This window comes from Phyllobates terribilis, unplaced genomic scaffold (genome assembly GCF_046119375.1).
Source record: "Phyllobates terribilis strain yellow unplaced genomic scaffold, ASM4611937v1 Scaffold_280__1_contigs__length_2496652, whole genome shotgun sequence".
Classification (NCBI taxonomy): domain Eukaryota; kingdom Metazoa; phylum Chordata; class Amphibia; order Anura; family Dendrobatidae; genus Phyllobates; species Phyllobates terribilis.
This window is the reverse complement of record NW_027363040.1, coordinates 1,037,042-1,050,059: the sequence shown is the minus strand read 5'-3', so window position 1 is coordinate 1,050,059 and position 13,018 is coordinate 1,037,042. Positions and strand designations below refer to the sequence as shown.

Sequence of the window (13,018 nt, the reverse complement as noted above, 5' to 3'; positions counted from 1 at the left end):
AATTTTCTGCTTCATTTCTGCATGTCCTCTCCCGGATAAACGCATGTGGAATTCCGCACACGTTTATCGTACGTTTATCGCACGATTTCCACATGCGGAATTGCCTTGCGTTTTTTCTTGCAGTGCAAAGGCAATTCCGCTTGGGGAAACATAAAATTAATGAACATGCTGTTGATTTTTCCCCACAGCAAAAACGCTGCGGAAAAATCCGCAGCATGGGCATTGAACCTGCGGAATCCCCTTGGGGACCATGGGGGGCAGATTACATAGCGTTTACCAAGCGTATACGCTGCGGAAATTCCGCAGCATATCCGCTTGAAATTCGCTACGTGGGCACATAGCCTAATAGGTCCTTGTGACAAAACAGCTTTTTATCTTAATCAGCCAGAAGTCTACATTTGTTAAGCCAAGAGAAATCCACTATTGTGTTGACTTGTGAATGTATGTGTATTTCTGTGGCTGGTCAAGAAGGACATATGATTATTTGCATAAAGCTGAATGTTGAAAACTCTTAGTTTTTAAACAATGATATTTGTTATTATGCTAATTGCATATTTACTAAAGCCATCTTGATGTTGATTTACAAGAGCCCACTGCTATACCAACTATATAAAATGATTAAATGCTCAAACAATGAAACATGAGCCCTGTGGAATAATACCCTCCCTAATCCTTGACCTGTGGATGCATACGTTGAAAGTACAACTGTAACTATTTAAGGGACATATGCCTCTGTAGCAGTGAGAATTGAAAGAGAGAATCAAAAATCAGTCAGAGTTTTCAGGGCATCAGCTTGGTAGCATGGCTCAATCCAGAAAGACACAGATTTGGATTCTACATGATTCCAGCCTAAGGATGAACGGCCCTGACTGGAAGGATACGGAGCTGCTCCTTTGACCATCAGAGAACCCATGGATACATTTGTGGAGACCAGGTTGGGACGATGAAGTCACCTGGCCCCATGGATATGTTGTTAGGGGCTGCCAGGTGGGACCCTCGGGTCGCCTGGAACCCATGGAAACTCTCGGAGAGGCCAGGGTGGGACCCTTGAGTCTCCAGGCCTTGTACCTCGATGGACTGTCAGCTTCCTAAGCTGGCTGCTACTTCCTCTCTGAGGACGCCCGCCAAAAGCGGGGGCCACTGGTTAAGGTAGTTGGCCCTGGAAGTCCCAAAATCACAGTTCTATCCCTGACGAGTCAGCAGAAGGACAAGACTGTGTAATGTTGTACCATCTTAGGTATTTGTTGGGACTGTTCTGTTTAATGTCCGTTTGGTGGTTCAATAAAATATTGTCACACTGCTTTACCCTCACACTGTGTTGTCTGAGTAGTATTATGCCAACAGAATACCCCAGGTCTTCACAGTCCTTAGCTAAATATAGAACTTTTTCAGTTGCAGTTTCACACAATTGTGTTCTCTTTTTATGTAAACATGCTAACATAATGTGCAGACAATTATTTAAATTAGAGTCCCATTCAAGTGTAAACTTATTGTCATTAGGAAATGTTTGTAGAGCTGTCCATGTCCATAATGGATCCTCCATTTTGTCTAATAGTTTGTAACCCTTGATGATAGTCAATTGTAAAAGTATTCCATGATGTAGATATATAGATAATGCCCTCTGCAGCCGGGCTCTCCTTTGACAATTTCCAGACCGGGAGACGATTCCAAGGTACTGCTGCTGTATCCAAGATAAAACACTAGGGAGAAAGTAGCGCAAATAGGGCCTTACCCAACAAACATTTAAGATTATTTGTATCAGATTGTGCTAACCTGATCCGTATTCTTTTCTTGGCGTTTTAAGTTTGATGTTCAGCTGCTGCAGATTCATGGGTTTGTCAAAACCGATGAATATCAGGATCTGGAGAAATTTGTGGATAATTCTCGTGCTGCTGGTTTATTGCAGACGTCAATTCAGAAAGGTTTATTAAATATAATAATTGAATATGGAACATGCTGATCTCTCAGATGTTTTTTGATATCAATGAATCTGGCTCTTTGTTTCAGTCCTTCTATAGAATAATCTGGAAAGATCTAGATTTTGGACCCACTGATTGTTACATCTGGGTGATCCCTTGCCTGTCGCAGGATAATATCTTTGTCCCGGTAGTGTAAAACTTTAGCCAGCACAGGTCTTTGTGGAAGCCCAGGAGGAAGATGAGCACCCTATGACCTCGTTCTACAGCTTATAGGAGGGTTAAGGTTTCGAGCCTGATTATTAATTTCAGCCAGTTTTCAAAGAATTCAGTAGGAAAGGCGCCTTCTATTTTTTCAGGCACACCAATAAGTGGTATATCATTGAGCCTTGACCTATTTTCAAGATCATCTGTTTCTGCCAGCAGTGCTGATATTTGCTGTTCTGCAAGCCTGTTCTATCTCATCTTTAAGACCACCAAAATGTACATTGAAAGCAGATGGAGAGAATTTACAATGTACCATTGCAATGAAAATGTCTTTAACCCCTTAACAACATTAGATGTACGAATACGCGTCTGTGCCCTGGGACTTAAGAGCCAGACCTGTATTAGTAGGTCATGGCGATCGCGCGCACGCACACAGGCTGTGCGGGCGCGATCGCCGCCGGGTGTCAGCTGACTGTCACAGCTGACACCCGGTACTATGTGCAGGGAGCGGTCACGCACCGCTCCCAGAACATTAACCCCTGTGATGCTGCGATCAAAGTCGATCGCAGCATTGCGGTGGTAAGGGGGGGTGATCGCAGATACTCACCTCCTCTTCCGGCTTCCAGCGCTGTCTGCCATGGCTTCCAGGATGTTGCCATGACGACCCGATGTCATCATGACAACATCCGGATTGCCAGACAGCAGGAAGATTTTTTGGACATGCGCAGTGCATCTCCAAACAATCTTCTCCCTAACCCCTTCAGTGAACACGGTAAAAAAAATAAATAAAAAAACGAAGCAAAAAACAATGCTTTATCACCATACCGCCAAACAAAAAATGCAATAACACGCGATCAAAAAGACAAATATAAATAAAAATGGTACCGCTGAAAATGTCATCTCGTCCCGCAAAAAACAAGCTGCCATACAGCTCCATCAGCTGAAAAATAAAAAAGTTATAGCTCTCAGAATAAAGCGATGCTAAAAAATATTTTTTTCTATAAAATTACTTTTATTATGTAAAAGTGCAAAACATAGAAAAACGATATAAATGTGGTACCGCTGTAAACGTACTGACCCGAAGAATAAAGCTGCCTTATCAATTTTACCACACGCGGAACAGAATAAAAAAAAACAAAAAAACAATTCCTGAATTGTTGGTTTTTGTTTATTCTGCCTCCCAAAAATCGGAATAGAAAGCAATCAAAAAATGTCACATGCCTGAAAATGGCACCAATAATGAAGTCAACTCATCCCGCAAAAAACAAGCCGTCAAATGACTGTCTGCCAAAATCTGGAAAAATTATAGCTCTCAAAATATGGCGATGCAAAAACTAGATTTTACAAAAAATGCGACTTTTAGTGTGTGACAGCTGTCAGTCATAAAAACCCCATATGATTCTGGTATCGCTGTAGTCTCACCGACCCGAAGAATAAGGTTGTCTAATCACTTATACTGCAGGAGGAAAGGCGTAAAAAATAAACTCTCAGGTTAGGGTTGTGCTAGGGTTAGGGTTGTGCTACGGTTAGGATTGTGCTACGGTTAGGGTTGAGGTTAGGGTTGGGGTTAGGGTTGTGATGGGGTTGGGATTTTTTTCAAAAGTAAGAAAAAAAGATGACGATATGGTGACTACTGTTGAGCGCAAGTGCTCGCTACTTGAGTTTGCATCGGGTGTTCTGGTATGCATTGAGTATCGTGGGTATTTGAGTGACATGCTCGAGTCTCCACCTCATATGCTTCGCGGCCAAAAAAACTTTGCGGGGATTGCCTGCCATGCACGAGCGATCCCCGCATGTTTTTTTTTGGGTGTCTAATAACCGTGAAACATCCGGGCGGGGACTCTCCAAATGCAACATGGTGTCCGCTAACAAATTGAATGGAAAATCGGCTCAAATTGTTAGCAGACACCATGTTGCGTTTGGAGAGCCCCTGCGTGCCCAAACATTGGAGCTCCCCCACAAGTGACCCCATTTTGGAAACGAGACCCCCCAAGGCACCTATCTAGATGCATAGTGAGCACTTGGAACCCCCAGGTGCTTCACAAATTGATTCGTAAAAATGAAAAAGTGTTTTTTTTTCACTTTTTCATTTTTGCTTTCTGTGTGAGTGGGATAGTCGTGCAAGAGAATATTGCTACAAAAAAAGGGACTGGCCTCTCTGACATTCACTTCAGCAAGGGAGTAAATTGTCCTGAATCCATAAGTTGAGGACCCACCTAGGCAATGGTGGCAACAAAATCTTATCAAGTTGGGCCTAATGAAGAACTTTGTAAAGGCTATGGATAAAAAATTAAAAGCATTCATGCATCTGATTGATAACTTTCCAAGGTTAAGTGAAGCAAATATAAAAGAAGGAGTCTTTATTGGACTTCAGATTCATAAGCTTCTTCAAGATGAGGAGTTTTTTCATTCGTTGCAGGGCAAGGAAAAAGCAGTATGGTTTACATTTGCATTTGTGGTAACTAACTTTTTGGGAAACTCGAGCAGATACAGTAACTATGAAGAGTTGGGTGTTATTTCTCCTCAAAACATATAAGGATCATGGCTGTAACATGTCCTTAATGATTAATTTCTTACATTCTAGACTTTTCTTACACCAAACTGTGGAGTAGTGAGAGACGAGGATGGTGAGAGATGTAACCAAGATATTGCAGCTATAGAGAAAAAGATATCAAGGAAAATGAAATCCATCAATGCTTGCAAATTACTGTTGCATAATTTTAAGAGATGATTTGATACAGGAGTACAAGAAACAAGCAAAAAACAGTTGTCACTGAATGAGGACTAATTTTGTAGTGCAATTTCTGTAACGGTTTAAAATTCGCAATAGGGATTAGACAGGTTTTAGTTACTTGAATTGTTTCTAAGTTTCCTCTAAATAAATATCAGAAAATTGGCATAATAAAATATTCTGCATCGGTATATTTACAAAAATAATGTTTCAAAGTACTGAAACTTTTATCATTAATTATATGTAGCAGTAAAAGGAAAACTCATTGTCCAATTTGAATTCAGGAGGTCAAACTCATTAAGAAATGGCACAGTTCATAACGGAACCTAACAACTTTTAAGAATAGGTAAAACAGTGTTACATGATCTGAAAGGTCCATGAGCTAGGTTCTTCAGCTGCTCAGTCAGGACGTGCAGCCTCTGCATAGGTCCCAGTACCTTCCTCTCCTCTTTTGCACCAATCAGTTAGATAGGTGTGGGGCTTGAGGAGAGAGCAGTTCTCTCACTGATCAGGAAGGACACGGTCTCATTGTTCTCGGTCACAGGAAGCTATCTCCAGTCTATAGGACGCACTCACTTATTAGCAAGATTTTTTTTTGCTAAAGGTAAGTCTTTTCAAGTAAAACTTTTTCCACATTAAGGATATAAAAAAGGCTTCTCCCCTCTGTGACTTCTCTGATGTCTATCAAGATGCACTTTCCGATTAAAAAATTTCACACATTCTGAACAGGAAAAAGGCTTCTCCCCTGTGTGAGTTCTCTGGTGACTAAGAAGATTTGATTTCTGGTTAAAACATTTCCCACATTCTGTACATAAAAAAGGCTTTTCCTCTGTGTGAGTTATCTGATGTTTAACAAGAGCTGATTTGCTGTTAAAACATTTCCCACATTCTGAACATGAAAAAGGCTTCTCCCCTGTGTGAGTTCTCTGATGTGTAACAAGATCTGATTTCTGGTTAAAACATTTCCCACATTCTGAACATGAAAAAGGCATCTTTCCTGTGTGAATTCTCTGATGTCTATTCAAGATGCGCTTTCCGGTTAAAACATTTTCCACATTCTGAACATGAAAAAGGCTTTTCCCCTGTGTGAATTATCTGATGTTTGATAAGACTTGATTTCTCTGTAAAATATTTACCACATTCTGAACATGAAAAAGGCTTCACTCCTGTGTGAGTTCTCTGGTGCTTAACAAGATTTGATTTCCCTGTAAAACATTTCTCACATTCTGAACATGAAAAAGGCTTTTCCCCTGTGTGAGTTTTCTGATGTCTAACAAGAGCTGAGTTGTTGTTAAAACATTTCCCACATTCTGAACAGGAAAAAGGCTTCTCCCCTGTGTGAGTTCTCTGATGTGTAACAAGATCTGATTTCTGGTTAAAACATTTCTCACATTCTGAACATGAAAAAGGCTTCTCCCCTGTGTGAGTTCTCTGATGTCCATCAAGATGCGCTTTCCGGAAAAAAAATTTCCCACATTCTGAACAGTAAAAAGCCTTCTCCCCTGTGTGAGTTCTCTGATGTCTATCAAGATGCGCTTTCCGGTTAAAACATTTCCCACACTCTGAACATGAAAAAGGCTTCTCCCCTGTGTGAATTCTCTGATGTCTGATAAAACTTGAATTATCTGTAAAACATTTTCCACATTCTGAACAAGAAAATTACTTCTCTCCTGTGTGAGTTCTCTGGTGGTTAACAAGATTTGATTTCCCTGTAAAACATTTCTCACATTCTGAACATGAAAAAGGCTTCTCTCCTGTGTGAGTTCTCTGGTGGTTAACAAGATTTGATTTCCCTGTAAAACATTTCTCACATTCTGAACATGAAAAAGGCTTCTCTCCTGTGCGAGTTCTCTGGTGGTTAACAAGATTTGATTTTCCTGTAAAACATTTCTCACATTCTGAACATGAAAAAGGCTTCTTCCCTGTGTGAGTTCTTTGGTGACTAAGAAGACTTGCTTTCTTGTTAAAACATTTCATACACTTGAAACAAGGAAATCTATTCTTTGCTGTGTGAATTTTTTGATGTTTAAGAAAAAACTTTTTGAGGGGAAAACTATTTCCATATTCTGACCGTGAAAATGGCTTCTTAGCTTTAGGAGCAGTTAGTTTTTTAATGCTTATTTTATGACTTTGATTTTCCTTAGTAGTCGGTAATGAATCGGAAGATAGGACCTGTTTCAAAGGATCAGATGACACATCTTTGCTGGGAAGGGATGATGGTATATTTGGAGTAATAGCATTCTCTTCAATTGTATCCTGTGAGATCTCCAGCTCATCTGATTTGAAAATTGAAGATGTCAGCTGTCCCTCTGATCTCCTAGTACAGTCATCTGCTAAGTAAAAAAAATATTATATTTGAATAAAATATTCTTGAAATTCATATTTTTGAACATTTCTACTTAATCTGTTGGTACAAATGGCAAGTTATGTAAAAATATTGAATTATTCACCAAGACAATGACAGTTCACAGTCTAATAGAAAACCTCATAGCATGAACAAGTAGAGTTTGGTGTTCAACTGTTTGTTCATTCTGCCTCCCAAATATGAAATATGCGAAAATGATACCAATAAAAATTTCTACTCATCTCACAAAAAACAAGCCTCCACTCAGGTCCATCATCTGTCAACGGAAAAACAGAGGTTTCCACATCACTAGTGGCTCAAAAACTCTTGAAAAGAAACATGGCTTCCATAAACTAATCCAGCAAAATCTGCTCTTCCAAAGTCAAATATGCTCCCTACTTAACTCAAATGGAAAGCACCACACACTACTAAAGCTCATGCATAATGCTGGAAGCTGCCTGATACAGCCTTGTTCTCCACTGGTTAAGTCTTCTGGGTTCAGCTCCCATGTTGTGTATTTTCTTCTTAGTTTCTTCTTGTGATCCCAGCTCGTTTACTGACTACTATTGTGTCTTCTGATTTTGTATATTCTCTGCCCTCCTTGTTCTGATCCGGCCACCTGACTATTCTTCTTGTCATCTCACACCACAGAACAGCAGGCAACACCAAGTCCAAGCCTAGGGGTCTCTGTGTAAATCCAGATCCATGTAGAGGGGTTAAAGGGTGATGGGCAAAACTTTGACTATAGACAATAACACATCTAATGAAAAGATCGGAAAAAAAAAGTAACTAGTGGTGAAACCTCTCTGGGATAATTAGAGTATGGTTCTTGGTAGCTCCAGGCAATTTAAACTATAGTAAGGGCCAATATTTTCTGTCAGATGAGTATCAAGAAGAAATATACATTTAATGAGAACTTTTTATAATAGTGCAGAGCTGAGATGTCTTAAATTTAGAACTCGGGCATTTGGAAGAGGCAATGGAGACCTTTGTTGAATGACTACCAGGGAGTTACAAACTCACATATGTGAGGCCGGCCGATCCCACCACAATCAAACTATCATACAGAATGAACAGGTAAAAAAAAAGACAGGATAAAAAAATACATTACATCCCCAACAAGAATGTATGTTTGGGGGGTGGGGGGGGGGACTCCAACACTAAGCCAGAGTTGCACTTATTTATTTATGGTAGACTGTTGGAGATACTATGAGTCCTGACCAGAAGAGTAGAGAAAGTATTAGTGCCCCCCATTTCAGGATAAATTGCATCGAAATTCTTTAGGATCGATAATGTCATGTAATTTATGATGTGGAGTGAATCCATGAAACCAGGGCTCGAGCCAACACATCTCCTGCAGGCGTGAATAAATGTATATTACAGCCATCAGCCACGCACAGCTTAGAGATATATCATGGCACAGGTGTAATGTTTTTTGTATAATTTATCTATTTGAAGTTATTTGGTTTAAAAAGAAATTGAAAAGTCAGGATAAAGGGAAACTCTGTTGTTATTATACAGAAATTCACACTTGGTCCTCACCGCACGTTTAATGTTGCCGATCATAAAAGCGAGGTTTGGTCATAAAGACTGGACCTGGTCGTGTAGGGACCATATGAGCACATTCAGCAACACAGAATGGAGAGAAGGTAGATTAATCTAATAAGATATCAGGATTCTAGGAAGCCAACAGCATCATTACCCTCCACTTTCTCTTACAGGCTCATCATAATATTTTTCTTTAAGTGATTTTCTAACTTGTCAGCACTTTCTACATATGCTGTCATTTAGCTTTGTAGTTTACAGATCTGGGCAGGTAAAAGTCAGGATCTTCTAATTTCAGTTGGTAGTTGGATCTTCCAGGTTGTAAGTTCTATAGAAAAGGGCTTTCAATGTCCAAAGTCATTTGTACAATTTTTGGTGGAAGAAAAGGTTTTGGCCTAGATGCAAAATGGTGGTCACACGATTGTGATATGGCCAGCCTACATGACCAGTAAACCATCCACAGCCTGTGACTGAGAAGAATCTGTGACTTCTCTTCATTTAGTGGTCACTACTCACCTGGGTCGTCATATGTAGGAATCTCCTCTTTACACCGCTCATCACCCCTTTCATATGTCTCTATAGTATTAATATGGGTCAGATCTTCACCCTGAAAAAAAATATTGTACAAGTCACAGACAGTTGGAGAAGTCCCATCTATGATCAGCTCTAATCCTGCCATCTCCACTGTTCTCATTACACAAGTATAAAACATATAATACTGGTGGATAAAACAAGACAAATAGGGGAGATCTCGTGACACCTTCTCTCCATCTACCTGATCCTGAGGAACATTGGGATCTTCTTGTTTACAGTCCTGTGGAAGAAGAGGACGGGGACATCTCTCTGGTGTTGTCCTCTTACTGGATAGATCTGGAGGAAACACATACAGGAACTGTATTCATTCTTTACATACAGATAACTATAGGTCGTGTGTATTTAGTCCTGTCTATTACCTGGTGATGTGAGGGGCTGGGGAACCTCTAGCATGATGTCCTTGTACAGATCTTTGTGTCCTTGTAAATACTCCCACTCATTCATGGAGAAATAGACGGTGACGTCCTGACACCTTATAGGAATCTGACACATACAATGACAGTCATCCCCCAATCCCTTCATAGCTATACTATAAAATGTCTCAGCATTCCCAGCAATGTCACCTCTCCAGTCAGCAGCTCAATTATCTTGTAGGCCAGATCTAGGATATTTTGGTCATTCATGTTCTCATGTATCAGGTGATGAGGTGGAAGCCCTGTGATTGGGCTCAGGGTTCTTCCCAATCCCTCAGACACAGGGTCCTGACAGCGCTCACTAGAGGTCTTCTTCACTACTGTGTAATCCTGGTTATGTAGAGACACATTCATAAATCTCACTACAGATATTTCCAGAGTCCTCACCTCTCCAGTTCTGTCTATCTGTTATTCCCATAGATAAGAATGATGTAATGTGACGTCATCAGAATCTCTCACCTCTCCAGTAAGCCGGAAGAGGATCTCTAGGGTGAGGTGTAATATCCCCTCCACCATCTTGTCTCTGTCCATATCCATCTTTGATGGGTAAATCAGGAAAATTCTCTTATATAGAAGATCTTCACTGAGAGGATCCGATATTGTAGAGACCTGAATGAGAAGATGAGCGATGTAACATCAAAAAATCCTGTGTAATAATACAATTACTGGAGATAATAAGGGAAACATTTTAGATTTATTGTTTACAGTGTTTAGATTTCTTCTTTACATCTAGTAATAAAACCTATATATTTTAGGCCACAGACAACAAGCAGTTGCTTCCTTGGCGTCTGCAGCTGAATACGTTTCTCATAGACTCATCTTCCTTATTGCTAATTCTCATCTCATTTACTGACACTGGAATAGGCATTAGCAATACTGCAGGAGATATTCATTACACGTGACATGAGAAATAACTATTTCATGATGAGGACGACATCTTCATCTTCTACTACCGTTCTATTAACATATTTAGCCAGAGTCTGTCACAAACTACATCCCCAATGGCCGTCTATATGTTTCCTGTCTTCACCAGACTGTCATCTTCTAACAAGTTAGAGCTCAGGTCTGATTCACACACAGAAGTTTGAGGCATTTATAAAAGTTTCTTTGTTTGCACAAATACCGTGGACAGAAATTATTTAGTAGCAGTCTCACTAAGACGGGAGTTATTTGATGCCAAAGTCTCCATGTACAGTCTTTTATGGAGTCTATTTCTGGCCTTAGGCTGTCCTATATTACAAGAAAAACTCCATAAAAAAGCAGATATTAACATTTTGTTAATTATTTTAAAACAAATGTTTAACATGTTAAAAAGTAACTCTTTTGGGCATCAGAACATAGATGTACAGGCAGGGATGGCACAGGTGCGGCTGCTACACAAACCCTGGCAGTTTAACCACTTGCTGCTGTCAAGGGCAAACATGGCATCTAAGAAGGTTTGACAGAGTTCCACTGAATGCCCCTCCTCTCTCAAGTACTTGATAGTATGGGGATGCCTAGTTACTACGATACTTAAATAACCAATAATGGTGTCTGGGCCTGTAATGTAGAAAAGTCTATTAGGCTGGGCCAGAGGCAATGTCCAATAAGTTACTTTTTAATGCCCCCATACACATTAGACTAAAGTTGCATGAAAGCACTGATTTCCGGGGTTTGGTAGACTATATACATTATTTGGGGGCCTCCCGACAGATGGTGTCAGGGCAGAGAAGGATCTGGCATCCTGAATTTCAGAGGCTAATCCGTTTGTTCTTTCTGTAGATAATCCTCCAATAGAGGAGTCTGGAGGTGACTCTCTCATACAGATCACAGGAAAGCTGGAATATTGGTGCATATGGGGGAGTCGGGAGAGATAGCCGTCTGCCAAATGACCGCTCAGCCAACACTTATCTTGTGTATGGGGCCGTTAGTATTACATACATACATACATACAGATGACACCTATCGGGCAGCAATATTCCCTTATTCCCTTGTTCTCCTGTGTGCCCATCTAGCTCAGAAAGAGGGCTCACAGACAGTATGATTGCCCCCCTAATTCCTGATATTTAAAAAAAAACAACAACAAAAAAAAAACACCACACACACACACACACACAAACGGCTGAATGGTGGATCAGGGACCCTTCAACTCCCTGACTCCCTATTCTATTCAATGGTATCACCATCATGGGAATGTGGATATCACTGAAATTGTGATGATGGGTAAGGAGAGCGTGCTCGGTGCCGAGCCGTCTCAGTTCATGGGCACCATACAGGCCGCATGGGCGACCGCTATGGATGATACGGTCTTGCCAACTATTGTGTGGAAAATATCTCATAGATACTGGGTTCATTATTATCTGCACCAAGAATGGGGCTAAGTGAGTATTCATTCATTAGCTGTGGGGCACTACTGTGGGAACACCCCCCTAAAATAAAATATTAAACCTTTTTTAAATATATGAATTGAAAACTGGGACTAACAAGATATATATTTATTTATACTTAAAACTAGCAAAATTACCTGCTGAATGGCTTGTTGTGGATGTACATAAACAGATGTAAGCAATGATGCTGCTGAACAATTGATACAGTCACTACTGTACCCGATCCTGTACCTAAACAAAGTTGATACTGCCTACCTGCGGAGGTTAGCACCCTCAACAATGGTGCCCCCGCTCACTGGTGGCTGTACCTCAGAAGCCGTAGTTAACTCTGACATATATCAAAAAAATACACTGATACATTAAATAGGACCAGATATGTCTCAAGGTATATATAAAGCAAAAGGTATGGTACTCATCAGAGAATGGTTCATCCGCCTCAACGTGTTTCCCCAACAGGTTCATCAGGAGGCTTCATACAGGGATGATAATTCATGATGTTCAGCATAGTGTGCCTAATAGCCAGGTGTCCATGTATAAATATCCTACTTCATCCAAAACCCCTCCCAGACTAGGAGACCCATTCCTATTCCTTGAGGTGAATTGTCATGGGATATACAGAATGGAGTCTGTCTACAATAATCTACTGCGCTACTTCTCATGAGCTAGTGGTCCGATAATGTCCACCCCCTAGTATGCATGTCCAGAAGTGGCGTGCTTTACACTGAAACGCCAGATAAACTGTTTGTCACCGCCCCACTCGTACCAGTGACTGCGCATGACCGTAGTTATGTGTTCCACATGGGAGAGCATAATGGCCTATATGTGTCCGGACCATCACCCTTGTCAGTAGATAAAGTAACATACGGTTAGAGGGTTTCTGTTTGCCTGTGTGTTGTATACAG

General features: G+C 40.6%; 1 pseudogene; it reads right to left on the bottom strand.

The window, feature by feature from the left end:
- Window positions 1-9,911, bottom strand: part of LOC141220320 (uncharacterized) — a 73,383-nt pseudogene extending 63,472 nt beyond the window's left edge.
- Window positions 9,912-13,018: the final 3,107 nt, after the last annotated feature.